General features: G+C 43.0%; 1 long non-coding RNA gene across 6 annotated transcripts in view; it reads right to left on the reverse strand.

The window, feature by feature from the left end:
• The window catches only part of LOC129480287 (uncharacterized), a 48990-nt gene that overhangs the window by 12554 nt on the left and 9052 nt on the right, over positions 1 to 27384 (reverse strand). For 2 of the 6 annotated variants that reach the window (XR_008656969.1, XR_008656968.1), the window contains exons 2-5: positions 20780 to 22376; positions 19013 to 19639; positions 17506 to 17820; positions 15840 to 16039 (exon numbers count right to left, since the gene is read on the reverse strand). This is a non-coding gene — a long non-coding RNA (uncharacterized lncRNA). Of the gene's footprint in view, positions 1 to 9578; positions 9724 to 15839; positions 16040 to 17505; positions 17824 to 19012; positions 19640 to 20779; positions 22377 to 27384 lie in introns of those variants that run through there. The other 4 variants (XR_010120530.1, XR_008656966.1, XR_008656967.1 and 1 more) reach the window with 4 other exon arrangements.

Below are 27384 nucleotides of genomic sequence, written 5' to 3' on the forward strand. Positions count from 1 at the left end.
TCACTAATTCTTTCTTCTGCTTGATGAGTTCTGGCATTAAAGGAAGGACTCCGATGTGTTCTTCAGTATGTCAACTGCGTTTTTCAGCCCTAGAATTTCTGCTCGATTCTTTTAAATTATGTCATTCTCTTTGTTAAAATTTTCTGATAGAATTCTGAAATCCTTCTCTGTGTTATCTTGAATTTCTTTGAGTTTCCTCAACACAACTATTTTAAATTCTGTCTGAAAGGTCACATACCTCTGTTTCTCCAAGATTGGTCCCTGGTGACTTATTTAGTTTATTTCCTGGAATGTCTTGATACTTGTAGTTGTTCATCTGTGTCTGGGCATTCAAGAGTTAGGTATTTATTTTAGTCTTCACTGTTGGAGCTTGTTTGTACCTGTTCTTCTTGGGAAGGCTTCCCAGACATTCAAAACAACTTGGGTGTTGTGATTTAAGCTGTATCTACTCTAGGGGGTACCCCAAGCCCAGTAACACTGTAGTTTTTACAGACTATTTGAGGTGTCACCTTGATGGTCTTGGACAAGATCTGGGAGAATTCTCTGGATTACCAGGCAGTAACTCTTGTCCTCAACCCTTATTTTCTCCCAAACAAAGATCTCTCTCTCTCTCTCTCTCCCTCTCCTCAGCCAGCTAAAGCTGAGTGTGGAGTGACACAAGAGCCCCTGTGGTCACTGCCACTGTGACTGTGCTGGGTCTTGTCCATTGCCTGCTATAACCACTCTCTGGCTACTGCCAATTTTCTCTCAAGGCCCTGGGGCTCTATAATCAGCAGGTTGCAAAGCCAGCCAGGCCAGTGTACTTCCCTTGAGGGTGATGGGTTCCCCCAGGTCATGGGTGTGTCCAGAGGTGCAATTCAGGAGTCAGCAACTGGAGTCAAAAACGTTAAAGTCTACCTGGTGTTCTATGGTACTGCAGCTGAGCTGGTTCACCGACCACAAGATGCAGTCCTTCCCACTCTTCCTTCTCCTTTCCAAATGCAGAGGAGGCTCACCCCATGGCCACCACCACCACAGGCCCACAAGGAGAACTTCCAGACTACCACTGATGTCCCCTTAAGGCCCAAGGTCTCTTAAGTCAGCTTGTAGGCCTGGTCTGGGATTCATCCTTTATGGCAGTGGGCCCCCTCTAGCCCAGGGCAGGTCCAGAAATGCTGTCCTAATCCCCTCCCATCTCCCAAAAAACTTCCTCCCCGGATCTTCCTACAGACTTTAGGTGATCTATTATGTGTCTCAATTTTGTGTCTTAATCTTTATCTCAGGTGACTGCAAGTCTTTCCTTCATTTTACATTTTCTAGCACTGTCTGTGACTTTTCTATCTTGTATGATTTCTGAATTAAGCCAAACAGAAATGAGTGCCTTGTATAATTTCTTCAGGTAACTCCCAGGAATTTTAGAATACAAACACAATAACTGGTAAAAAGGTCTTCTTTGCTCCTTCTGGAAGCATAAACCAGGGTCCCCTCCTGGAAATGCAGGTTGTTGTCTTCAAGACCACCTCTATCCTGGGAGGGTTTACAAGGTCAAGTAAAAATACTATGATGTTTTTCTACTATTTTGAAGTTATCTCTTTGTTTATTCAGCATTTGCTTAGTTTCTGTAAACTTTTAACTATTTTTTAAGAACTCCAACAAATGTGGATCTTACAGTTTCTGCTTGGTTTTCAATGTTTCTGTGGAGGCAAAAAAGCTTGTAGCTACCAACTTTACCATTTTGCTCATGTCATTCATCAAGTATTTTTCTTTGGAAAAAATGTTTCTGTGTTTTGTTTTTTTTTTCTGGAACCTAGTAGTAATTGTATATGTGATAATAAGACTCTTGCTATATAATCCATCACAGTGTGATGCTTGCAATGTTTTTTTTTTTTTTGAGATGGAATCTTGCTTTGTTGCTCAGGCTGGAGCGCAGTGGCAGGATCATGGGTCACTGCAGCCTTGATCTCCTAGGCTCAAGTGATTCAAGTGATTTTCCTGCCTCAGTTTCCTAAGTAGTTGGGACCACTGGTACATGCCACCATGCCCAATTCTTTTCTTTACTTTCTTTTTCTTTTCTTTTTTTTTTTTTTTTTTTTTTTTTTGAGACAAGATCTTACTACGCCCAAGCTGGTCTCAAACTGCTGTGCTCAGGTAATCCTCCCACTTCAGCCTCCCAAAGTGCTGGAATTATAGGTGTCAGCCATTGCACTTGGGCAAAAACCTTTTTTTAGATTTAAGTTTTAGATTTTTTGTAGCAATAGGGTTGTACTATGTTGCCCAGGCTGGTCTCGAACTCCTGGGCTCAAGTGATTCTCCCACCTCAGTCTCCCAAGTAGTTGGGACCACAGGTGCACTATATTGCCCAGGCTGGTCTTGAACTCCTAGGCTTAAGTTATCCTTCTACTTTGGCCTTCCCAAGTGCTTGTATTATAGGTATGAACCATCACACCTGGTCAAAAACCTTCATCAGATTATGCTTTTCTTTTTTATTTCATTTTTCATTTTTTTATAGAGACAGGGTCTTACTGTGTTGCCCAGGCTGGCCTCAAACTCATGGGCTCAAGTGATTCTTCTGCCTCAGCCTCCCAAAGTGTTGGGATTACAGGCGTGAGCCACTGCACTTAGCCGCTATGATGTTCTGAAGTACTTGATTAGCACCTGGAAATAGTTTATGTGAAATCAGGCTGAAGCAGATCCTGAATGAAAGTTTTCATGGCATTCACTTATGTTGCATCGACACTACTCTTTCAGCTCGCATTTTCAACTTAATGGGGAGAGTTCCCTGTGACCAAATATTTTAGTCTTGATTTGTAGATGGGTATGATAATATGCTTACATGAGCCAATTTTATAGCCCCAATCCAAGGTAGCCATCAATTGCAGTGGGGAAAGTATATTTTATCACTGGGCAAGACTATGGTCAGTAAACTTGTTTGCTCACTTTGATTGAGAGAAGAAATAGAGGTATCTATGTTCACTGATTCATGGGCAATGGCTAATGGTTATGTCTAATGACCAGTGACTTGGAATGACAAGATTTGAGAATTAGTGACAAGGAGTTCTGGAAAAAGAGATGTATGTGTGAATCTCACAAGATGGGCCCTAAATGGAAGATAGTTGTTTGTGTGAATTCACACCAAAGAGAATTCACACTAGGGAAATCCTCAATAATCAGGTTGACAAAATGACAAAATTGTGGATGTAGTCAACATCTTTCCTTAGCCACTAAAATAGTTGTTTACAGAACTCAAGTGTTGAAGTGGCAGCCAGAGCAGCAGGAATGAACAATATTTATGGGCCAAACCTCATAGGTTCTCCCTGGCCAGTCCAACCTAGACAACTTGGTGTGTGTGTGTCTACCAGCCAATGATGGAGAACAACATTGTACCCCCAATACAGTCACACTCTACAGGGGAATCAACCAGCTACTTAGTGGCAGGTTGATTGCAATGACCTCTTCCATCATGAAGGGACTTCCACTGGGGATGTGTTTGTACTCACTGGAGGGCCTTCTGCCTTGGACATGAAATTGCCTTAATATCTTAACGTTTCTGCCAGCATCACCAACGAAAAACTTACAGAATATTATCCTTTTGTCCCAAACAACATTGTTTCTGAATATGGGACTCATTTACGCACTGTTTTCCAAAGTGATTTTACCAACATTTGCTCCCACTGAACTTAGGAAGATGAGAGTCTCTGTTCCTATACATCCTCATCAACACTGCTTATTGTCCAATTCCATTTATGGATAAACAGTCTGTCATTTTGTAGTGAAACTGAAAATGAGAATGTCTTATAACTTAGCAATTTATTTCATCAGTGTATGCCCTAAAATGCTCTTGAGAAAGTTCATGAGAAGATACTTACACAAATATTGAGAGCAACATTATTCATGTTAGCAAACACATGGAATTTCTATTTTACATAAACAGTAGAATAGAAAATGTTGGTACATTCACTTGATAAAATACTGGGCATTAGTGAAAATAAATGAACTAAAGTTACATGTTGCAGTGTGAATAAATCTCAAAAACATAATATTGAGCCAAAGAAAAATATATACATTATGATTCTGTTTACATAAAGTTCAAGAACAGGAACTCTGTACATATTTTTTAAAAAAAATACAAGCAAGTGTTTGATTCTATTTACAAAGGAGGAAGGGAATGGTTAACACAAAATTTAAGATAGAACTTTGCTATGAGAGGGTGGTGCAATGGGTGAGGCACATATGGGCTTCTCTGATACTGTAGAATTTGTCAAGCTGAGTGGTAGGTATATGTATATTGATTTTACTATTTTCTTTAAGCCATGCTAGCCAGAATATACGCTCTGTGTTCACTAAAACTTGTTCTCTTGCAGGGTACATAGAGTTCCGCATTTCCCAGCCTGCTTGCCTTTAGGGGAAGCCATAACTTCAGTTCTAGTCAATAAAATGTGAAGGGACGTGAGGAGCATCATTCCCAGATGGAGATGGTAAAAACTATCACATGATCTCCCTGAGATCTTTTCCCTGTCATGTTGACTGAACCAGAAGATGAAGACGGCCTGGACCTCTTGGGTCACTGCTGAAAGGGGGTGCCCTGGAGAACCTCTGGACCTGTAGTGAACTTCATGTAAGTGAAAAACTATAATTTATGTGCTAAGCTACTGAGATGTAGACATTTATTACTGCAGAATAAATTAGTCTTGTTTAATGCAGTGAACTTACATGATTTATTTACCCTTGTGTACACAGTAAATTTCCCAATATAAAAAAGAAAGCTCGTGCTTAAGGGAAAGACTTGGAGAGGGAAGTAGAATCACACACAGTTCCATCTCATACTAGGCAGGCTCTTTATTCAAATAACGACTTCCTGGAACCTCAGTTATTTCATTTAAACATAATCGAATAAGTATGCCTGCCTAACAGGGTTATCTGGGCATTAAATGGGATAATGTATTTCATTGGCTTAGTAAAATGCCAAGTATCTATAGATATTAAATAAATATTATTTTTTGTTTTCTTCTTCTGAAAAAGGAAAATAACGTATGAAACAGGTAAAAGGAGAGATTAAGATACTTTAGTGTCTTGACTGAGCTAAGACCAAAGAAAATGTAGGCAGAAAGAGCTTAAAACAATCAAAGGGAAAGCCCAAATAAACCTCAGGGCTGGGATAGTTAGGACTTTCCATTGCCCCCTCCCATCATCTGGTAGTGCAGTGCTGGGAACATGATGAAGTGGCATCACTGTCTGTGGTAAATATTTGACATTTGTCATCTCACGCCAAGGAAATCGAGGACGCAGACACACAAGAAGTGAGTTTAAGAGTGGAGGTTTAATAGGCGAGAGAAAAGAGAAGAGAAAAGCTCTCTCTCCCAAGAGAGAGAGGGGATCCCTAGTTGGTCTTCCGGTTTTGTGGTGAAATGCATGGGGTTTCATAGACGAGCTTGAGGAGGCAGTGTCTGATTTACATAGGGCCCAAAAGATTGGTTGGACCAGGTGTGCTGTTTGCATAGAGTGTGAAGAAGCTGGCCATCCCAGCCTAATCTTGTATTATGCAGATGGGGTCGCTACCTGGCCGGCGCCATGTTGTCTGCTTTTTTACCACACACATGGGGACAAAGAAAAAGAATGAGGGAACCTTATGTTGAATAAACCTGGCTTCCATATATCCCTTTCCTATTGGCACAACTGCTGGCATTTTTGCTTGCTTATTTATGCTTGCAGCTTGATTTCTCAGGCTGCTTTTTGTTACAAAAGAAATGATTTGGGGGCTGCTTTTTATTAAAAGGAAACCTTATCAAGGACTCTCTTACCCTCAATATCTGCCTAAATAATTTCTTTCTAGCTTCTGTGTTAATGAAGATCATCACAAGGGTGATACTGAATCATGAATTACCACCCTGAAAGTTAGGACCACCAGAATGTCAAGAAATTCACTGTGACTTAAACCAAGTTTGCCAGAGTCACCTCCTTTCTGAGGTCATTCCAGGTAGACCCGCAACAAGTGGGCTTCAGAGACCTCTTGAGCTGGCCTGTCTTGGGTCTGCCAGTTCTCAGCCACTGAGGACAGGTCTCATCCTTCTCTATGAGCCTTTCCCTCTTTTCTTCTGTCCCCATACCAGGCATCTCCTAGAGTACTACTGTCTTTGCAAAGAGCCGAGATTTCTAGACTAGTGGTTCTGAGTGTGCAGAAGTGTCAACTGGAAGGCTTGCAAAAACACAGATGGCTCAACTTCTCCCTCAGAACTTTGGATCCAGTAGGTTAGACTAGGGTCCAAGAATTTGCATTTCTACCACGTTCTCCAGCGATTCTGAACCCCACTTAGAGAACAGTGTTTGATTTTCTCCAGTGCTCAGAAAGGTAAGAGATAGAAGGAGTTTCTGCCATATTAGAAGGGTCAAATTCTCCAAGGGGACCAGCAATTTGCATATGCATTTTCCTGAGTTCTGTGGTGGGGGCTAGTTGTCTGACCTCACAACTAGAAGTGATACTGGTGTTTGCATTGGTCTCTTTCAAGTGACTCAGTTAAATAGCAGAAAGTGATAGAGGAAACCAAGGAAGGGGACTGGAGCTGGACTCCTTTAAATGGACATTTTCAAGAAAAATTCTGTTATTCTCTGAGAAGCGGTTGCTGCAGGCTGATTGTGGGAGTGACCCTTTGCAGCAAAGGAAAGGAGGCAGTTCCAGGCACCCTGTGGGACCTTCCCAGCTCTAATTTCTCATTGTAATGAAGACCGGTGGGTAATGGGATCAGCTTTTTGCCCAAGGGCCTGCATGGTTCTGTGGGAACATTTTCCCACTGTGGCACATTTGGTCTGTGGGGAGAGGATGGATGCTGAAGGCAGACTTGCTGGCAGGAAGCAAAGCCAGGCTGGCCTCCTGTCATCTGATTCCCTGTGTGAGGGGCTGGCCCAAGGGAACCTCATGTCCTCCTTTCTACCCAAGGTCACAACGAGCTGCCAGGATTGATGACGGCCCCAAGTTATAGCCCCTTAGGGCAGACTCTGTGGAGAAATGTGACCCCATTAAAACACAGCCGTCACCCTGGGGCGGCTGAAGGAGACAATAATAATCTTTAGATCTAACCCTGAAGTTTCAAGAAATTACTGAGAATAAAATAATGTCAGCACAATTTCCAAAAAACAAAAAACAAAAAAAAATCTAATCCTGGTCTAGGCCAGTTAGGGAAGCTGGGGTCAAGGAAATAACTGAGTTTTCTTGAGCACATTCTAAGTACCTGGTGATTTACATATGTTTTCTGGTTTGCACATTTAGGGCAATGCTGGAAACTAGATTTATCATCTTAATTATTTGAGGAAGTAAACTAGGGTCAGAGCGGATAATTGATCTGCAAAGTTTGGTAAGTGGTAGAGTGTGGCTATGAAGCACAAGCTGGCCTGACCCCAGAACTATGTCCTCGGCCATAGGCTCTTGCTTTCAGAAATGACAGGCCCGTTTTGACCACAATGAAGTAGAAGTAGGCCATTCAGAAATAAAATGTCTGTACACATTGACGTGTGCCTTTTATTTTCTATGAAGGGCCCACACATTTGCCAAACTCCACACTTTTTTTCCTGGCGCAAATGGGATATTCATCCCTGTTTCTGAGAATCAGCCCAAATGCCACCTTATCCCTAATAGCTCTTCCTTTGTAGCTCATGTTTCCTGGAATCCTGCCTTCTCAACATTCCTATAGCATTACTGTATCTCACACCTCATTCATTCATTTATTAATTTATAAACTAAAAATAAAATTCTAAGTCCCCAACTGAATGAACAGACCATCTCTTGGCCAAGGGAACCCCAGAGTAACCTTGAAAACTGAGTTCTCAACCATGACGGGATAAGGATGTTTGACACCTTATTATCTCCCCTCCTTCACTAACCACAATTAGGCTTTCTTCCCTAAGGGCATAACAGAAACCAGCCCATTCAGAAGACTTCGCTACTGATTTCAATTAATTGCCTGACACTGCCCCTCCTGTTTTGTCTGATAAGAGACCACCCACCACGGAGTTGTTCTGGTTAGTCCACTGAGAATATGTAGTGAGGGCTTTTTTGTCCTCTGTTTTATCTTTTGACATTAGAGGACTGACAACTCCACCCTCAGATCATGCTAACACCACCATTTTTTGTACAGGAGTCCCATTAAGGGGCACAAAGTTCAATTGAACATGGACATGTGTCTCCTTTCATGAATACTAATAACTCCTTCTATAGGTTATTAAATATACATATTCAGCCACCCCGTTCAGCATGCATTTCTGCTCCCCCTGTCCCTCCCTTGAAGTATCTGTTTCTGGCTTCCTACCAGAAGCTGTGCTACCCAGGTTGTCAGAAAGGCCACCCTGCAGGCTGCAAAACTTTATGAGAAATAAAGCTCTCCTTTCCAAATTTATAAACCTCATCATTCTGCAGTTGACACATTCATTCAATAGACATTTATTGAGAAATACCTTTTCTATTCTAGATTTTTTTTAAGGCCCTAGGGGCACAGAATGCATTAAATCCCTGCTTTCCTGGACCTTTACACACACACACACACACACACACATTATATATATGTAGTTTGATTTCAACTAGTGAGAAGTGTTTTGATAAAAAATACACCAGAGTGAGGGGCTCAAGAGTGTTTTGAGGAAAGGACCTATTATAGAAAGAATAGTCTTAAACGGCCTTTCTGGAGAGGTGACATTTGATCAGACACCTAAAGTTATAGAGCAAGTGATATGACAATGTTTAGAAGAGAATATTCCAGACAGAGTGAGTAGCAAGTATGAGGGCACTGTGGCGGGAAAGAGTGATGTGTCTGCAGTGAGAAGGAGTGATGTGTAGGGGCAGCATGCTGTCCAGTGTGGCTGGGGTGGAGTAAACCTAGGGGATCGTGGTTGACAATATGGTGGCAAAAGCCAGACAGCTCCCAGCTCCCATCTTCCTAGCTCAACTTTGGGCAAGGCAAATCTCTTTTCTGAGTCCTGATCTGCTCATGAGTAAAATATGGATTACAATGCCTATTGGACTGTGTTGTTTGAGAGCTGAACCAAGAAAATGTAGAAAAGGCCTAACTTAAATAGACTCAATCATAATCTTCAGTTTTCTTCCTTTTTTCTACCCTCCCCTCCTTCAGGTTCTCTTTTGTTTCCCCTTCCTTCTTCCAAAAAAAAAAAAAAATCATCCTTAAAAAAAAGAATCTTGCTAGTCCTTGAGCATATGGAAATGCCTTGATCAAGTTTCTTGCTGTCGTTATCAGAGGGAAAGTCCTTGGTGGCAGTAGAACCAGTCTGGTGGTCTCTTGAGTGCTGAGTTCCATCCCGGAGGAGCAGGGAGCAGGGAGGGAGTAGCTGCCTGGAGGTGTCATCAGTGAATGAGTCCCAACCAGGTGCTAATTAAACTGTCTGTATTTTAAGGGATGTCTGGAATATTCTAGGGCATTCCAAGTAGGGCAAAGTGTATTCTCTGTGATAGGCAAATAATGCCGCCCCCCCCCAAAACTTCCATGCCCTAATTCTTAGAACTTGTGAATATGTTGCCTTACATGGCAAATGGGACTTAGCAGATGTGATTAAGTTAAGGATCTTGGGATGGGGAGATTATTTTGGCCCACCCAGACAGGTCTAATGTCATCATAAGTGTCTTTATAAGTGAAAGAAGCAGGCAAGAGTGTGAGGATCAGAGAGAGAACTGACGACATTCATCTGCTGGCTTTGAAGATGGAGGAAAGGGGTTGTGAGCCAAGGAATGTCAGCAGCCTCTGTGAGCTGGGAAAGGAAAGGAAATGGATTACCGTTTAGAGCCACCAAGGGAACACCACCCGGCTAACACCTTTGTTTTGGCCACATAAGACCCATTTCAGATTTCTGACCTCTAGAATTGAAATATAATACAATTTATGTTGTTTTAAGTCACAAAGTTTGTGGTAATTTGTTACAACAGTTGTAGAAACCTAATACATTCCAAAGAGAGAAAACTGGGAGCTGGCTCCAGAGAGGCTGTGGACTCTAAAGGGATTGGTTCTCCATGCACTTCCTCTTGTAACCAGGACACATACTGGTTTCCTCCTGCTTGTATCTCAGAGCTTTTTATTTTTTTCTCTCCTATACCACTTTTTAAAAAAAATTTTATTATTATTATACTTTAAGTTTTAGGGTACATGTGCACAATGTGCAGGTTCGTTACATATGTATACATGTGCCATGTTGGTGTGCTGCACCCATTAACTCGTCATTTAGCATTAGGTATATCTCCTAATGCTGTCCCTCCCCCCTCCCCCCACCCCACAACAGTCCCCAGAGTGTGATGTTCCCCTTCCTGTGTCCATGTGTTCTCCTTGTTCAATCTCCACCTATGAGTGAGAACATGCAGTGTTTGTTTTTTTGTCCTTGTGATAGTCTACTGAGAATGATGATTTCCAGTTTCATCCACGTCCCTACAAAGAACATGAACTCATCATTTTTTATGGCTGCATAGTATTCCATGGTGTATATGTGCCACATTTTCTTAATCCAGTCTATCTTTGTTGGACATTTGGGTTGGTTCCAAGTCTGCTATTGTGAATAGTGCTGCAATAAACATACATGTGCATGTGTCTTTATAGCAGCATGATTTATAGTCCTTTGGGTATATACCCAGTAATGGGATGGCTGGGTCAAATGGTATTTCTAGTTCTAGATCCCTGAGGAATCGCCACACTGACTTCCACAATGGTTGAACTAGTTTACAGTCCCACCAACAGTGTAAAAGTGTTCCTATTTCTCCACATCCTCTCCAGCACCTGTTGTTTCCTGACTTTTTAATGATCGCCATTCTAACTGATGTGAGATGGTATCTCATTATGGTTTTGATTTGCATTTCTCTGATGGCCAATGACGATGAGCATTTTTTCATGTGTTTTTTGGCTGCATAAATGTCTTCTTTTGAGAAGTGTCTGTTCATATCCTTCACCCACTTGTTGATGGGGTTGTTTGTTTTTTTCTTGTAAATTTGTTTGGGTTCATTGTAGATTCTGGATATTAGCCCTTTGTCAGATGAGTAGGTTGCAAAAATTTTCTCCCATTCTGTAGGTTGCCTATTCACTCTGATGGTAGTTTCTTTTGCTGTGCAGAAGCTCTTTAGTTTAATTAGATCCCATTTGTCAATTTTGGCTTTTGTTGCCATTGCTTTTGGTGTTTTAGACATGAAGTCCTTGCCCATGCCTATGTCCTGAATGGTAATGCCTAGGTTTTCTTCTAGGGTATTTATGGTTTTAGGTCTAACACGTAAGTCTTTAATCCATCTTGAATTAATTTTTGCATAAGTTGTAAGGAAGGGATCCAGTTTCAGCTTTCTACATATGGCTAGCCAGTTTTCCCAGCACCATTTATTAAATAGGGAATCCTTTCCCCATTTCTTGTTTTTGTCAGGTTTGTCAAAGATCAGATAGTTGTAGATATGCAGCGTTATTACTGAGGGCTCTGTTCTGTTCCATTGATCTATATCTCTGTTTTGGTACCAGTACCATGCTGTTTTGGTACCAGTACCATGCTGTTTTGGTTACTCTAGCCTTGTAGTATAGTTTGAAGTCACATAGTGTGATGCCTCCAGCTTTGTTCTTTTGGCTTAGGATTGACTTGACGATGCGGGCTCTTTTTTGGTTCCATATGAACTTTAAAGTAGTTTTTTCCAATTCTGTGAAGAAAGTTATTGGTAGCTCGATGGGGATGGCATTGGATCTATAAATTAAATTGGGCAGTATGGCCATTTTCACGATATTGATTCTTCCAACCCATGAGCATGGAATGTTCTTCCGTTTGTTTGTATCCTCTTTTATTTCATTGAGCAGTGGTTTGTAGTTCTCCTTGAAGAGGTCCTTCATGTCCCTTGTAAGTTGGATTCCTAGGTATTTTGTTCTCTTTGAAGCAATTGTGAATGGGAGTTCACTCATAATTTGGCTCTCTGTTTGTCTGTTATTGGTGTATAAGAATGCTCGTGATTTTTGTACATTGATTTTGTATCCTGAAACTTTGCTGAAGTTGCTTATCAGCTTAAGGAGATTTTGGGCTGAGACGATGGGGTTTTCTAGATATACAACCATGTCATCTGCAAACAGGGACAATTTGACTTCCTCTTTTCCTAATTGAATACCCTTTATTTCCTTCTCCTGCCTAATTGCCCTGGCCAGAACTTCCAACACTATGTTGAATAGGAGTGGTGAGGGAGGGCATCCCTGTCTTGTGCCAGTTTTCAAAGGAAATGCTTCCAGTTTTTGCCCATTCAGTGTGATATTGGCTGTGGGTTTGTCATAGATAGCTCTTATTATTTTGAGATACATCCATCAATACCTAATTTATTGAGAGTTTTTAGCATGAAGGGTTGTTGAATTTTGTCAAAGGCCTTGTGTCTCAGAGCTGTTTAACATCTAGCATATGATGTTGCCGAAACCCTGGTTACCTACTTCTAAACTCCCCTCACCCTGGAATCCTCCTTGCCTATTTTCCCTCAGACTTCATCTTTGTATTCATCAGACAATGTATAGAACCATTCCCAAGCCAGAGCTACTCTATGTCAGATATGTCACATTCTTAAATGGTCCCTGACTCTAATTCTTGCCTCAGTTTTCACCCTGTTTTAAAACCCATCACCTCATTGTAGTTTCCCACATCAGATCTATACTCTCAGCCACCAGATACAACATTGAAACTTGGATGTCCTACAGTAACTTCTACAACTGAATTACCCCCCAGCCTCATCCCAAATAATCATGCTGAATGGCAGAAACATATTCATAGGAAGATAGTGGAGAAATTTCAGAGGCACACTTGGTTCTCCCTCTCCACCCACCGTGATGTCTAGATGTCCATGTGTTTGTTGCTAACCTTATAACATATTTTGCAGCTACTCCTTTCTCCCCCTCCCACTGTCCATAGCCATTTTCCATCTTTACTGTGTGCCTCTTGACTGGCCTTCTCTGTCTGCCCTCAGTGTCCTCTAATCCATCCTGCAGCTGAGTTACCTGGCAGGTTAGTGCCACGCGCATCTTGGACTGAGCAAGCTACTCTCTGTTCGAACATGCCCGGCTGCATACATAGCAGTCTGTTCTTCGTCTGCCATTCCAAAATATTTCTGATTTGGCACCAGTCTACTTTTTCATATGAATCTGACCACATTTTCCTGCCAGCCTACTGTGCATTGCCCTGTTCCTGGCAATTCATCAGTCCTTGAATACACTCTTATTTTTCTGATTTCATGCCTTTATTCAGATTATCCTACATATGACCTTCTTTCTATTGAAGTGCTTCCCTTTTCTTCTAGACTCAAAGAAAATCCTAATACTCTTCTAAACCCTTATGAGATCCCCTGTCTATCTTCTTAATTAATGTGCCCCTCTTCTATTTTTCAATATTGAATGTGAAAGTCGAGTTCCTCTCATAATAAGAGTTGAGTCATTTTGTGCCTTATAATTTTTCAAGTTTGTAGCCAGATCTTCTTTTGTTTGAAAGCATATTAGGGATACTCAGTTCATAGCCATTTTTTACGATTTTTTGAATTTTTTTGTATTAGCCACCCCTCCCTACCTTCCCATCCAGGGTTAAGTGCCTTCCCACAGGCCCCCCTTTCTCTCAAATGCAGTTTCACTCTTTGGGAAACGTGCTGGGCATTTTCCATTTGCCTCTCTCACCCTATTTCCCATGCTTCTTCACCCTGCTCTGTGTGGCTAGGGGCTCAACTATATGGATTGTATTGATGGGTTCCTTTGCTGCCTGGCTTTGGTTTGAGTTTGTCTAATACGAAGCCCCATTAGGAGACTGGAGGGTCTCCTAATGCAGGGTCTGGCATGTAGAATCCAGCAAACTCTTTTGATGGTAAGGGTGGGTGGGCTATGTGCAAGCAATTTCTGATGCTGCCGAGCCCTGCAGTAATGGTGCTGGGAGCTGTCATTATTGTCATTCTTATGAACTTCTTGGGCAACCTTTAGCAGGCATCTCTAGAATGCTATAGTTCTCAGCACATGGAGATTGCTTAGTAAATGATGGTGGAATCAAATGGAATCAAAACCATGGCTGAGTCCTTCTTTCTCCTATAGCTGTTGGAACTTGGAGATGTCTACCACTAGTGGCATGATAATATACTTGGGTCACATAATCTCTTTTTTGCCAAAACTTCACTGCTTTCCTATATGCGATAAAATTCCCCAAAGGCTCTTTTGATTCTTTCTGGGATTGAGAAAGCATGGCAATATTTGATTGGCAGTCCAGAAAAGGGAGCTTCTCTGGGAAACAAGACTAGACAAGGCAAGAGGCTGCTGAGTGAGTGAAACCACCAGATCTCTGGGGAAGTGGAACCCCAGCTCTTGGCTGAGACAGACTGTGGTTAAGCAGCTCCCCAGGAAGAGCACTCCCTCAGCCTGGCACATAAAGCTGCCCATTCCACTTCGGCTTTGCAGATCATGCTGGTGTTATTTATAGGGAAGAGAAAAGTAGTTGAGAGAGGTCCTAGCTCATGGCACTGGGGCAAGTAAGTAGCATTTCTGAGGAGTTGTTACAGTGGAAGGCCAAAGTCTCTGGAAAGAAGCACAACGAAAGTAGTCTGAAATGGAGAGAGATGAGTTAGCCTTTGATGGCTTTCGATGTGCGGTGCAATGCTGTCCTGAAGTGAATTCCAGTGGTAGTTCTCACATGAGCCTAGACCAGCAGCATTAGAGATACCTGGGAACTTTTAAGAGATGCAGATTCTCAGGCCCAACCCCAATATATGGAATCAGAATCTCTGAGTGAGGAGCACCCACTTGTGATTCTGAGGCTTGCTAGTATTTGAAAGCAACGAGTTTGAGGAATCTGTTGTTATCACTCCTACCGGTATACAGGGTCTACTAGTGAGTATTGTAGGCTAATGTGGAAGTAATGTATCCCTTTCACTGACTCTCCAGAAAGATGGCACAACACAGAGAGACTTGGAGGCTTGGTGTGGGGAGGGAGAAGGCATTTATATACAAAAAGCTTTGACTTATCTCTTCAAATTTCATCTAAATCTTGTGTGTTAGAGTCCAGGATAGTTGAAGGGAGAGAGAGTCTCAGCAAGAATGGAGGGGTGGATAACAGTCCTGAAGGGACCCTGGGCTCCTGTATTCAAATTGGCACCCAGCGTCCTGCCAGCCCCCGGCTCAGGATTGCATTGGGGAACCTGGGTCATGTCTCATTTCTGAGATTGAGAAACTGGAGAAACCTGCCTCACCTTCAGTCTCCAGCTATTGCAGAACAGAACAGACTTGAGGGAGAAGCTCAGGCAGAGATAATCCCAGTGTATGAGTCAAGACACTGACATCAAGAAGCGTCTCACAGCCCGGGAGCCACAAGTAAAGGAAAGTAAATTAAAGGCAAGAGGCTCAACGACACATCATCAGCCCAAAGCTTCTGGCTCATGGGTCTCATTAGGTGGATGAAGCTCTGTTTCTGTGCACTGATGTGTGACACGGGACAGATGATAATTAAGGCAGAGACCAGCAGAAGCTCTGTTCTGCATCCTCAGAATCCCTCTTCTTGGTGAGTGGGCTTTTTATTGGGAATTTTGAATAGATGCAAAATGTTGATCATGTTATAGTTGGCACTATGTTGGCTGTGGGGGCTATTTGGAGATCTCCAGCTCATATTCTGGTGATACTTGACAAGGGGATCCAAGAACAATCAAATTTGCTGTAGATGCCCTTGACAAGTCACCTTTCCCTGCAAGGGCCTCCCGGGAAATATATGTGCAGAGAAAAAAGCCAAGCGAAGCAGCACTTTATTCCTAGCACAGCTCTGATCAGCTATGGTGAACAAGTGCAGAATGTTCATCAGAATTTAAGGAGATTCCTGACCTTGGGCGGGTCACCTGCTCTGACCACCTCCACCTGAAAACCTACCTCTGTGTCTTGGAACTCCATTCCACAGTTCTGGGGAGGTCGCACACAGGATGAAGTAGAGTAGAATGCCAGAGATGGGAAGCATATCTCACAGGAGACAGATGCTAGGGAATGCAATTGAGAGGAAGAAGGAGAGGCACGCTCCCATGGGACCACTTAGAGGTTGACAGAGATCCAAGGCACTTCTATTTTTGAGAATCCTGATACATCAAAAACACAAAGAAATTGAAAAGAGGGTCATAGAATTTATAGACATTACATGCTTACTTTAAACAAATTAGTGCTTTTAACAAATATAAGGCAAAGATAAAATTATACAATATAATCCCAGAATTAAAGAAACAAAACAAAACAAAACAAAAAACCTCATGTAGCCAATATTACAAGATGGTGCTCCAGGAGGCTTAGTGTGAGGATGGAGAAGGTATTTATGTATAAAAAGCTTTGACTTCTCTCACATTTAAAGTTGTGTGATGGATGTCTTCTTTCTTCAGCCAGCCAAGTTAGCTCTATGACTGTGTGTAATTGTACTGAACATAAATGTGTGGGTCAAAAAGTGTGCATTGGAAGCCTCTGTATCATCAGAAGCATTAACTGAATGGGTTTTCTGTTTTGCAACCCTTATGATGGGCTCAGACCTGTCCCAGCCAAATCTTCCTTTTCAGTGTGGCAGGGAAGATGGGGTTCAACACAGAGACCTGAACTCAGCATATGACCACACATACTGGTCAGGCCTGTCTTACCAGACTAATGGTAGGTGATTCCCACCTTCACCCACTCAAGGGGAAGGACTAGGAAGCGGGAAGAAGAGCCTCTATTTCCTCTCTTAAAAGCAACAGAAGGCCAGGTGCGGTGGCTCATGCCTGTAATCCAGCACTTTGGGAGACCGAGGTGGGTGGGTCACAAGGTCAAGAGATTGAGATCATCTTGGTCAACATGGTGAAATCCTGCCTCTACTGTAATCCCAGCACTTTGGGAGGCCGAGGTGGGCGGATCATGAGGTCAGGAGATCAAGACCACGGTGAAACCCTGTCTCTACTAAAAATACAAAAAAATTAGCCGGGCATGGTGGCGGGCGCCTGTAGTCCCAGCTACTCGGAGAGGCTGAGGCAGGAGAATGGGGTGAACCTGGGAGGCGGAGCTTGCAGTGAGCCGAGATTGCGCCACTGCACTCCAGCCTGGGCGACAGAGCGAGACTCCGTCTCAAAAAAAAAAAAAAAAAAAAACAAAACAAAACAAAAAAAGAAATCCTGCCTCTACTAAAAATACAAAAATTAGCTGGGTGTGGTTGCACATGCATATAGTCCCAGCTACTCGGGAGGCTGAGGCAGGAGAATCACTTGAACCTGGGAGGTGGAGGTTGCAGTGAGCTGAGATTGCACCACTGCACTCCAGCCTGGTGACAGAGCAAGACTCCATCTAAAAAAAAAAAAAAAAAAAAAGCAAATAAATAATAATAATAAAAGGCAACAGAAGCCTCATGGTGAGCCTCACGTCATCCTCACTATCAAGAGAGCAAAGAGATGCAGCATCTTATTCCAGATCACAAAAGGAAAAGCAACTTGGCTGAACCAGGAATCCCTTGGCTTATGATTGCTCTGATCAGGGACTTCATTGCTGACATCACTGGAAATAACCATATCTCATTTGAGCATCTTGAGCTTACCTGGCGTTCAATGCACCCATAAAATTTTTGTTGTTTGTTTTATGCAAGAATCTATTTGTCACATCCTCAGTTCCTTTCTGGCTTTCTCAACAGCTCCATTCACTATGGGCATCATCTGAGAGTCAGTGAGAGGCAGGAGGATGACAGAGACTTGGCTGCTGAAATATTTGACTGCTTCCCCAAGCATCTGAAGCCTTTCTGGCAGCCTCCTGGGAAGGTTTCACTGAGAGAGGTGGGAGACAGGCAGGGTGGGCCTTCCTTGCTTCCGTGCATTTGAGCTCAGGCGCTGGCCCATTTATCTGCTGCAGTGAAGCTCTACTAATGCAAAAGACATACATTCGGCACAGAGTGCCCTGGAGAGCAGTGAGGATAATAATGCCACTATTCATTATTTTAAAACAAACACAATTTGGAGTGTGGATCTATCTGGAAGTGTGAAATTGGTTCCTCTTAAAGAGCAACTGGCAAGGGAAGAGCACGTGACCAGCCCAAGGGCAAGGAATTCCACCCGCGGCCGGCAGTGCTGGCCCTGCCAGCTGAGCTGCAGTCACAATTGATGTTGGAATATTACAAGAGATACCTATCATCCATTGAGGACCTATTAAGTGCTCTGTGTGCTTGATCTCATTGTCTCCTTACAACTACCCTATATCATAGACATTGTTTCTTCCCATTACCATAAGAAGAGACTGAGGGTCTCTTGGCAGAGAAAATTTCATTCCAGACTGTTGGGACTTCCAGGCCATGCTCTTTCCACAGTACCTTGTTGTAAGTGCAGGGATAACACTGAACTGTGAAACAAGACACTCTAGATTTCCCTCAGAGCCAGGAAATGGTATGAGAAAGTAAGGCATGCAAAAAGGAAGAAGTCCTTCCCACTGAACGAGTCAAAGCTAGATCTGACTTCCAGCTTGGCCAACTCCAGGCACCAAAAATGGTACAACATTGGACAGGTTGTTTGCCAGTTCTGCCCCAATTCTCCCATCTATGAAAATGGGATTTGAATGAGATAAAAGCTATAGTCTAAAAGGTCTTAATTTTGCTAGAATCTTATGCAAGCAGGAATGTTATTCACTGACCCACCCAGGCACTTACATGTTTAAAAAACCCCCACACTGGCCGGGTGCAGTGGCTCATGCCTGTAATCCCAGAACTTTGGGAGGCCGAGGTGGGAGGATTATGAGGTCAGGAGATCAAGACCATCCTGGCTAACATGGTGAAACCCCGTCTCTACTAAAAATACAAAAATTAGCCTGGCATTGTGGTGGGCACCTGTAGTCCCAGTTTCTCAGGAGGCTGAGACAGGAGACTAGCATGAACCTGGGAGGCAGAGCTTGCAGTGAGCCAAGTTTGTGCCATTGCACTCCAGCCTGGGCGACAGAGTGAGAATCTGTCTCAAAAAAAAAAAAAAAAAAAAAAAAAAAATCCCCACACTGAGGAGGAACACCCAATCTAGAACCACGGGGCTGGAAGGTACCTTTAAGGAGAGAGCAGCTCAAAGCCCCACCTGATTATGAGATTTCATTCACAGAAGCTTCAAAAGAAGAATCTGCCCTGGAATTCTGTGTTTGCTAGGAGCTCTTGTCTTGCAGTCATTTGGAGTTTTCCATCCTTGCTTGATGGAAGAGTGTCTAGTTGAATTCACAATGCTGCTCTTGAAAAGTTGTTTCAGAGATCATGTGAACGGTGTGGGGTTGGCCTGTCTGGACTTGATATCTTGATGTGATCTTACCCTGAAGTCTCACTCCACTCTGCTGGTGATCTTAAAGATCACTGTGATGCAATGGAGAATGCATGGTTTGGAATCACACCACTCTGGGTTGTTCCATCTTCTACATATGCATCCATCCTGGGCAACCTGCCCAACTACTTGGAGCTTTGGCCCTCTCATCTGTTAATTGGGGAAACTGAGGTAGCCTTACACCTTGAGCATTAGATGGGGCAACTGCATTAGATGCTGGATGTGAAGCAGCTGACACAATGCTGGACCCAGGGCCAGTGTTCTTTCCCCTCTTCATGCCCCTTCAGTAAAAAGATTCCTCCCCTGAGACATGGTTCCTGGACTTGGCATGACATCTGGCACAGTAAAGTCATAAGAGCTCTGCCTCTAAAAGTTTTTTGGGGGCCATTGGTCCTTTTGAGAGCCAAATGAAATTTGTGAACATTTTCCCGAGAAAAGAATCACACTGAGCTATTAATGCTGACACTCACTTTTAAGAATCTCCTCCCAGAATCTCAGCCAGGCATTTCAGGGGTCTCCCTCCCTGTGATTCAGTCCACAGGAAACAGGCAAACCTTTCCCAGACCCTGGGAAGACACTGAGAGAAGAGGCTGAAGGCCAGGTGGATAGCCTGCTGGCCTTTCCTAATTGCTTTTCTTGTGCTTGTGTGCGAATATGCTCTTGTTAACCTGTGCTTCCTGTACCCCATGTCCCTGGCACCTCTTCTCTGATCTGTGACACCAGCAGGAGCACAATTAGTCAGGAAGAACAAAAGCTCTGAGGTGCATGGACTCAGCTCTGACCTCACCAGATGTTCTGGCCTGGTCGTTTTCATGTAGGTTTCTGGAGCACCCTGGAGGCTGCTGGCTACTCCTCTCTAGAGCACTCCCTGGTACACTGAGGTGGCCGCATTCCTCTATGTTCAGTTATCCTGTGCAGCTACAATCATCTGTCCTCAGGCACTTCACTTACAACAAAGCCAGGGATGCCCATTTTATGAGATCAAGGCTCCTTTATTTATGACATGACAGGAGAACAGAACAGACTGCTATGCTTTAACATGAGAAGAAGGGCCTCTTGATTCCCGGCCAGCCCTGTGCATGTGAAACCTGGCAGCTCAGGCAGCAGCATCTCTGAATGTAGGGGACAGTCACTGGCAGCTTGCTCAAAAGGGCCCTCTCCTGGGAAGGGTGCCTCCAATTTGGCTAATTGTCTGGCCCTTTTTCCCCCCAAGTCCAGAGGCTCTGTACCTGGGTCACCCTTGATGACACCCAGTAGATTCTAACATAACACCCATCATTTCTGGAGCTCCTTCTTGGTGCCAGCACATGTCACTTTGTCCCTTCTCTACACTACCCTGTTTGTGTGTCCTTGTCCCATGCACAACAGACCTGGATTACAAATGTTTACATCTTCCCAGTGGCCACATGCAGCCCCTTCCATCTTCCCAGCAATTCTCTCTTTCTCTAACCTTCTCTAGCTCATTAGCCTGTTATATTTTTATCTGTAGATCTTACCATCCGCCGAAAGTCTATTACTTATTTATGTCTTTACCTGTTTATTATCTCTCTTTCTAAAGGCTAAGACCATGAGAGCAGGCCCCTTGTCTCTCTTGTTCACATTCTATCCCCAGGGCAAGGACTAAGCGCACAAAATCAGTTCTGTTGAATCAAGAGTTTGTGGCAAATGCAGTGATATATTATTGTATGGATTCAAAACTTTCCCCTGGGTCTTGTTTTGCCGGGAAATTTATTCATCCTGGAAAGAAGGATTCAGGAAGCTTTGCAGATGGAGAGACTGAGATTAGTTGTATCTCTGAGATAAAATGTAGTGCCACAAAAGTGGACTACGCATTACAGACACTGTGGAGGTTTGTGGGTTCGTGCAATTGTTTTGCCTGCCCTATTCTAGATCTCATCATTGATACCCGCTTGCTCTTCCCACATCTCAAAATCACCTTCCATCATGGACATGGGGTTTCAGACTCCCTAGAGGTGGCTCTCTGTGCCATATTGTGCCATCCAATGGCCAATTGTTGTTATGCAGCTATGATGGTGCCCACAATGATGGTCACAGTCTCACTGACATGCCAGTGTGGGTCTTATGGGCAGGATCTTGGAGCAATAATACTTCCTTTTTCGAAGTGTGGTGCAAGAAGCCATGATGGTTCATGCTGTTCTCTGTCCAGTTGCCAGGAGAAGCTGGGTCAATTCTAAGCACACCGGGTCTGCAATGGTAATGATGTTGAAGATGATGATAATGATAGGTAAAATATATGGAGCACTTGCACTGTGGTAGAAACTTTGCTGAGTACCCTGCACATTATTGCATTTAGCAGTCACAACCGTTGAACCAGGTAAATCTAATGATCATCCCTACTTTGCAGATAGGAAGGCTCAAAGAAGCAAAATAGCTAGAACTTGGGGTGATTCTGAAGGCTGCACCTTTAACTGCTGTGTTCTGTGGCTGTGGTTGTAGCTGAGGTATAGAAAATAGATTAGAAAGTGCATGCCTAGGTGTGGAGAGGATGGTTGGGAGGTTCTTGCAGCGGTTCAGGTGGGAGTTGCTTAGAGCTGGGGCTGGCAGAAACAAGGCATGGTTTTCTTATGGTACCACTCTTGACTTGAGGAGCAGGGAAGATAAGTTCCAGTGAAAGGACAAAATGACTGCACAGAAAAGAATAAAAATGCCCTCAAGTGTGAGGCTGAGAATACCAAGGTGCTGCAGGCCAGGAGAGAGCTTGCCTAGCCCAGTGTCATGGTGGTGAGAGAATTCGAGTCTATGAGGGACCAGGCTGTTCTACAGAAATCAGAAAAAAGTAAAAAGTGGGTAATGGTGGTGCTGCAGCAGGGGTGGGAGAGGCAGAGTGGCTGGACTGAGCAGACCCAGTCCCAGCTGGAAAGTGACTCAGAGGAGCTACTGCCTCGTGATGCAGTGAAAGATGTCAGTTGGAGACGCCTGTTGCAAGATTCAGAGAGGGTAGGATGATTTCCAGACAGTCAGTCAGAGGTGCTGTTTGGAAACCAGGTTTCCAAGCTGTTAGCAAGCTTGTCTTCAGGGGGTTTTTCAGAACAAGATTATTCTCATCACTTGTCCTGCATGTTCTCTCCATGTGGCGTTTCCTTGAAATATTTTCTTGATTTTGGAGAGTCTGAGAACATGAAAGAGAATATTTAGTTTATTGCTCATTTCTCTTTTTTTTTTTTTTTTTGAGACAGAGTCTCACTCTGTCGCCCAGGCTGGAGTGCAGTGGCATGATAGCTCACTGCAACCTCTGCCTCCCAGGTTCAAACGATTCTCCTGCCTCATCCTCCTGAGTAGCTGAGACTACAGGCATGTGCCACCACACCCAGCTAATTTTTGTATTTTTAGTAGAGACAGGGTTTTACCATGTTGGCCAGGCTGGTCTCAAACTCCTGACCTCAGGTGATCCACCTGCCTCTGGCCTCCCAAAGTATTGGGATTACAGGCGCGAGCCACCCACCACACTCGACTGCTCATTTCTTATACAAACATATATGAACTTTCCCTAATTATCAGGGTAAATTGGTTTGCAGAAAGCACGGACAAAAAAGTGATTCTAAAACGTGTATTAAGCACACACTGTCCTGGTATGCACACAACATATAACCATGATCCAACAAATCCCACTAGTCACGTTTTCCCAAACCTTCATAAGACACAGCCAGTGTTCACTGAGTTGTGGTTCTGCTTTCTAGGAAGAAAACATTTCCCAGTGCCCTTGCAATTAGGTGGGGTTCAATGACTAGCTCTAGCCAATGAAGAAGAGAATGAAGTGTGTCACTTCTGGGCTGAGTTATTAACAGCTGTTTCTACTTGTCCAGACTCTTCCTGGCCTGTGACCTTGGAGGTCATCCATTCAGCCTAGGTCCCTTAATCACAGTGTGGAGCAGCATCCAGGCTCCCAACCCCATCCCAGACTCTCCTTGAAGATGTGTATCTACAACTAATGAAAATCTTTGTTGTGATAAGCCACTGACATTTTAGACATGTTGTTACTAATGCATAAGCTATTCATTTTCATGATCTTTCCTTTGCCTGGAATGTCTCCCTTTTTCTTTTCTAAGCATGGCAAACTGCTACATTTTTGAAAATTCCCAGCTGTCATATTAACATCTTGTGGGGGATTTTTACCACTCTTTAGCACAATTACTTGCTCTCTTTACCCCCTGCAGCATCTTTCAGACACCTTCTTACTTTGCATTGCACTTATCTTCCTCTTGTGAGTCTGTGAGCCCTTTGGAGACCAGGACCATGTGTTATTTACCCTTCTATCCCTAGCACCAGCACAGTTCTGGCTCTGGGAGGGAAGTCACACACCAATACTTGTCTGATTGAATTTGGACAGGCACCGTTGTGTCTGTGATGAGATTCATTGAGACTTTTCCCCAAGGTCACACTCAGTTTCATTCATTTAGATCCTTGCCTCTAGAGTCTTCATGGTCTGTGAGGCCTCATTTGTGTTGCCTTAACATTGGGTCTTCTGCATTTGTCCTTAGATATTTAGAAAACTGCTCCTGAGGGTGGGTGGCTCCTTTCTTCTCTTTGGTTAGCTTCTTAATTTTATTAGATTGTTGAGTCCTAGAACATGCAGCAGTCTGGATTTGACTAAACCGCACTGGAATATTAAACCACAGGCTTTGAGCACGGATATGGTCCCTTCCACCTCTTGCTATTCATGTTGCCTCAACCAAGTCACATGCTCTCCCAGACTCCTCCATCCCTAATCTAGAAGAATGATAATAAGCTCCTTCAGGGCTGTTATGGGGGTTAAATAATATAGTCACTTAAATAAGTTAGCCACTTTTCATTTTTCCTTACTAACTGACAAACTGCCAAGTAAGCACAAGAGAGAAAAAGCATGTGAAACTCCCTGGGCACCCTCCCTCCACCCTCCACCCCTGTCCAGGCCTGGCTGATGGAGAATGGGCAGTCACCTCTGCCAAGCCCACCATGGGCATTGCCACTCACATTGTTGGGGGAAGCCCTACAATTCCACTGTAGGGAGCTGATGGGGAGGCTGCTGGCTGATGCACACATGGCTGCCTGCCGTAGACACATACATTCTTATGTCAGCTGTGATCTCTGGAGGATGCAGGGGCTGGATTTGTTTGAAGCCACCACTTTCCAGATCCAGGCCCTTAACTGAGGTCTAAGGATGGATCCTCTATGGGGTGTCCGTGACACCGAAATTACATGCACATAGTAATGGAGGCTTTTATATTTATTTTTTTTCCTGAGGGAAGGATCTAAAGAATTCGTCGATTTCTCAAGGAGTTCTATGACCCAGAAAACGTGAAGGGATGGTAAATCCTATGTGGCAATCCGTGACACAGAGGAAAGCAGCTTGGTCCCTGGCATGCTGTAGGCTCCAACACACATGAGGTGTGAGAGGAGAGGGGAAAAAGGGGTGAGATGTGTGAGAACATCCCCAGGGCCCGGTGTTTCCTCTTTTTCCAAATGTGTTAGAATGGGGCAGTCAAAGGAAATCTGGGGGCAGGACTAATTGAACAAAGTCAGCCTAGGGCCATCTGTGTTGCACCTCCTGGGTCAGGCCCTTTACCCTGTAATCCCAATGAAGTCCCATGACTGATCTCTAAGGGTGGTGCCAATTAGCCACATTTTACAGGTGGGTGGAACAAGCCCAGGGATGCCAGATTACTTTTCCAAGGAAAACCAGCTTGTAGGTGATTGATCAAGGATTCTTTTTTTTGAGATGGAGTCTTGCTCTGTCGCCCAGGCTGGAGTGCAGTGGCGCAATCTCGGCTCATTGCAAGCTCCGCCTCCCGGGTTCATGCCATTCTCCTGCCTCAGCCTCCCAAGTAGCTGGGACTACAGGTGCCCGCCACCACGTCTGGCTAATTTTTTTGCATTTTTAGTAGAGATGGGGTTTCACTGTGGTCTTGATCTCCTGACCTCGTGATCCGCCCACCTCGGCCTCCCAAAGTGCTGGGATTACAAGCATGAGCCACCGTGCCTGGCCTGATCAAGGATTTTAAACTCAAATATGTGTGACCCGCATGCCAGAACTTCTGAAAAGGGAAGTGAGAATATAGAAGAATAGTTATCACCAGTAGAGGCCACTCAGGAATACTTGTTGAAGAAAAGAAAGGAAAAAAATATATAGAAGAAAGCAAGGAAAAAAGGAGAAAATCTTAAATCTTAACAAATACAAGACTTATGAAAGACCCAGGGGCTAACATCACCATCTTGGGTAATATAGAAAAATTTTTTTCCTAAAAGATTATAAACACATTTTCATCTTTTTTCCTTCTTTTCTAGGAAAACTTTCCTTCCTTCCTTCCTTCCTTCCTTCCTTCCTTCCTTCCTTCCTTCCTTCCTCCCTTCCTTCCCTTTTTCCTTCATTCTTTTCTTCTTCCTTCTTTCCTTCCATTTATTCTTCCTTTTCTTCCTTTCTTCTTCAATCTTTTCTCCTTTCTTTTCTTAAACAGATGTCTCTTGAGCCCTTCTTTTGTGAAATTCTGAGTAGAGGGCATTGAGGATAATACAGATGTGTAAACATTCCTAATGCCTCCCTGCTATCAAGAAAATCTTAACCTTTTGGCTCGCTTATATCTAAAGCCAATGGAGGAAAAAAAACTTTCTGACAAATGAAAAATCTTAATGAAAATTTAGAATAATTGTAGAATTTTTGGATGAGGGCATACTTTAGAGAAGAAAACTTGTAATAAAAATACTATATATGGCAAAACGTATGATGTATTAATTAAGTCTCTTGCAAGCAAAAGAATGAATGTGAAATTAGCTTAAGTGAAAAGAAAATTTAGAGGCATTCATAGGTAGCTGAAAATCCAAATTGCATGCAGCACGAAAGGTCACTTTCCTGAATATGTCAAGGACTCCCACTCTTGAGACAGATAATAGCTAAGTGGAATAAGATATGAAGAACACATTGCTGATTAACTGTAAATTGCTGTAACTTTTAAGGAAAATAATATCAGTGTACAGAGTGCAGCTGAAAGTATCTATATATGTTGACCTTTTGGAAGGTGATATTACAAACATGAGTACAACGTTTATCACAGTAATGTTTGCAGTATTCAAAAGAGAAAGCACAGAGATAAAACAACCTAAATATCTACCAGAGGGGAATGGTTGATTAAGCCACAGAACATTCTTACTATCAAATTTTATGCTACAGTTAAAAGGGAAAAATAAGGTGCATGTTTGTGGGTCAGAGAGATTTAGCGGTCATTGAGTACAAAAATCAAAGGGCTTAGTCATGTGAATAGCATCATCACACTTCTGTAAAACAATTAAAAGTGAAAAAGGCTTTTATATGCATATCTATTATTTATCTATTTATCTATCTATCATCTATCTTCATATGATTAGAGAGAAAGGCAAGGATAGACACTGCAAATGTTGTTTAACTCAAGTGGGATTAGGAGATGGGGAGAAGATTCAATAATATTTTTATAACTCTGAATTTTAGAATATGGTAGAACTACTATGCATCATTGTTATTTTTAAATAATAAAACAATTTTTAAAAGGAAAACAATAGACCATCAAATAGGGAGGTAAAATTCAGCATACTCCTCTTCATTAGGAAACAGCAGGTGGCCAGCAAAGCCCAATCCTATACAGAGTTGGTATTTGACAGAACTCAGTTTGGGTTTTTAATTTTCATTTTTGGGGTGGCTGCATTAACTCAGGACCCATCTTACAGACAGGAAAGTGGGCTGACAAGAGTGAGGAGATGTGCAAAAAGACGGAAAACTCACAGCCTCTTAAAATTAAGGAGAAATGAGAAAATAGATGATATGCTACTTGTAGTATAATTGAAAATCTCCCAATTTTAATTGTGACTGGTGAAAAAAGGACAATTTTTATCTGTGTTGTAAATCAGCATAATTTCTCAATATTGTTCACTGCAGCCCATTCTGCTTAGGGCAATTTATTTCTATTGCCCTATAGGTAAGCAAGCTCAGCTTACTTTCAGCAACTGCAACAAGTTGAGTCCTGATGTACATAATTAAATTTAAAAAAAAACGTGAGACACTTGCTGAAGTGAGAAGACTTGGGGGATTTTTTTCCAAGGTGTAAATTAGCTGGAGAACACGAGTCTTGGATGGTTGTATCGGTGCCAAAGGATGAGTTAGTTTTCTCAGATAC

Source organism: Symphalangus syndactylus, chromosome 4, assembly GCF_028878055.3.
Source record: "Symphalangus syndactylus isolate Jambi chromosome 4, NHGRI_mSymSyn1-v2.1_pri, whole genome shotgun sequence".
In the NCBI taxonomy this organism is placed as follows: Eukaryota; Metazoa; Chordata; class Mammalia; order Primates; family Hylobatidae; genus Symphalangus; species Symphalangus syndactylus.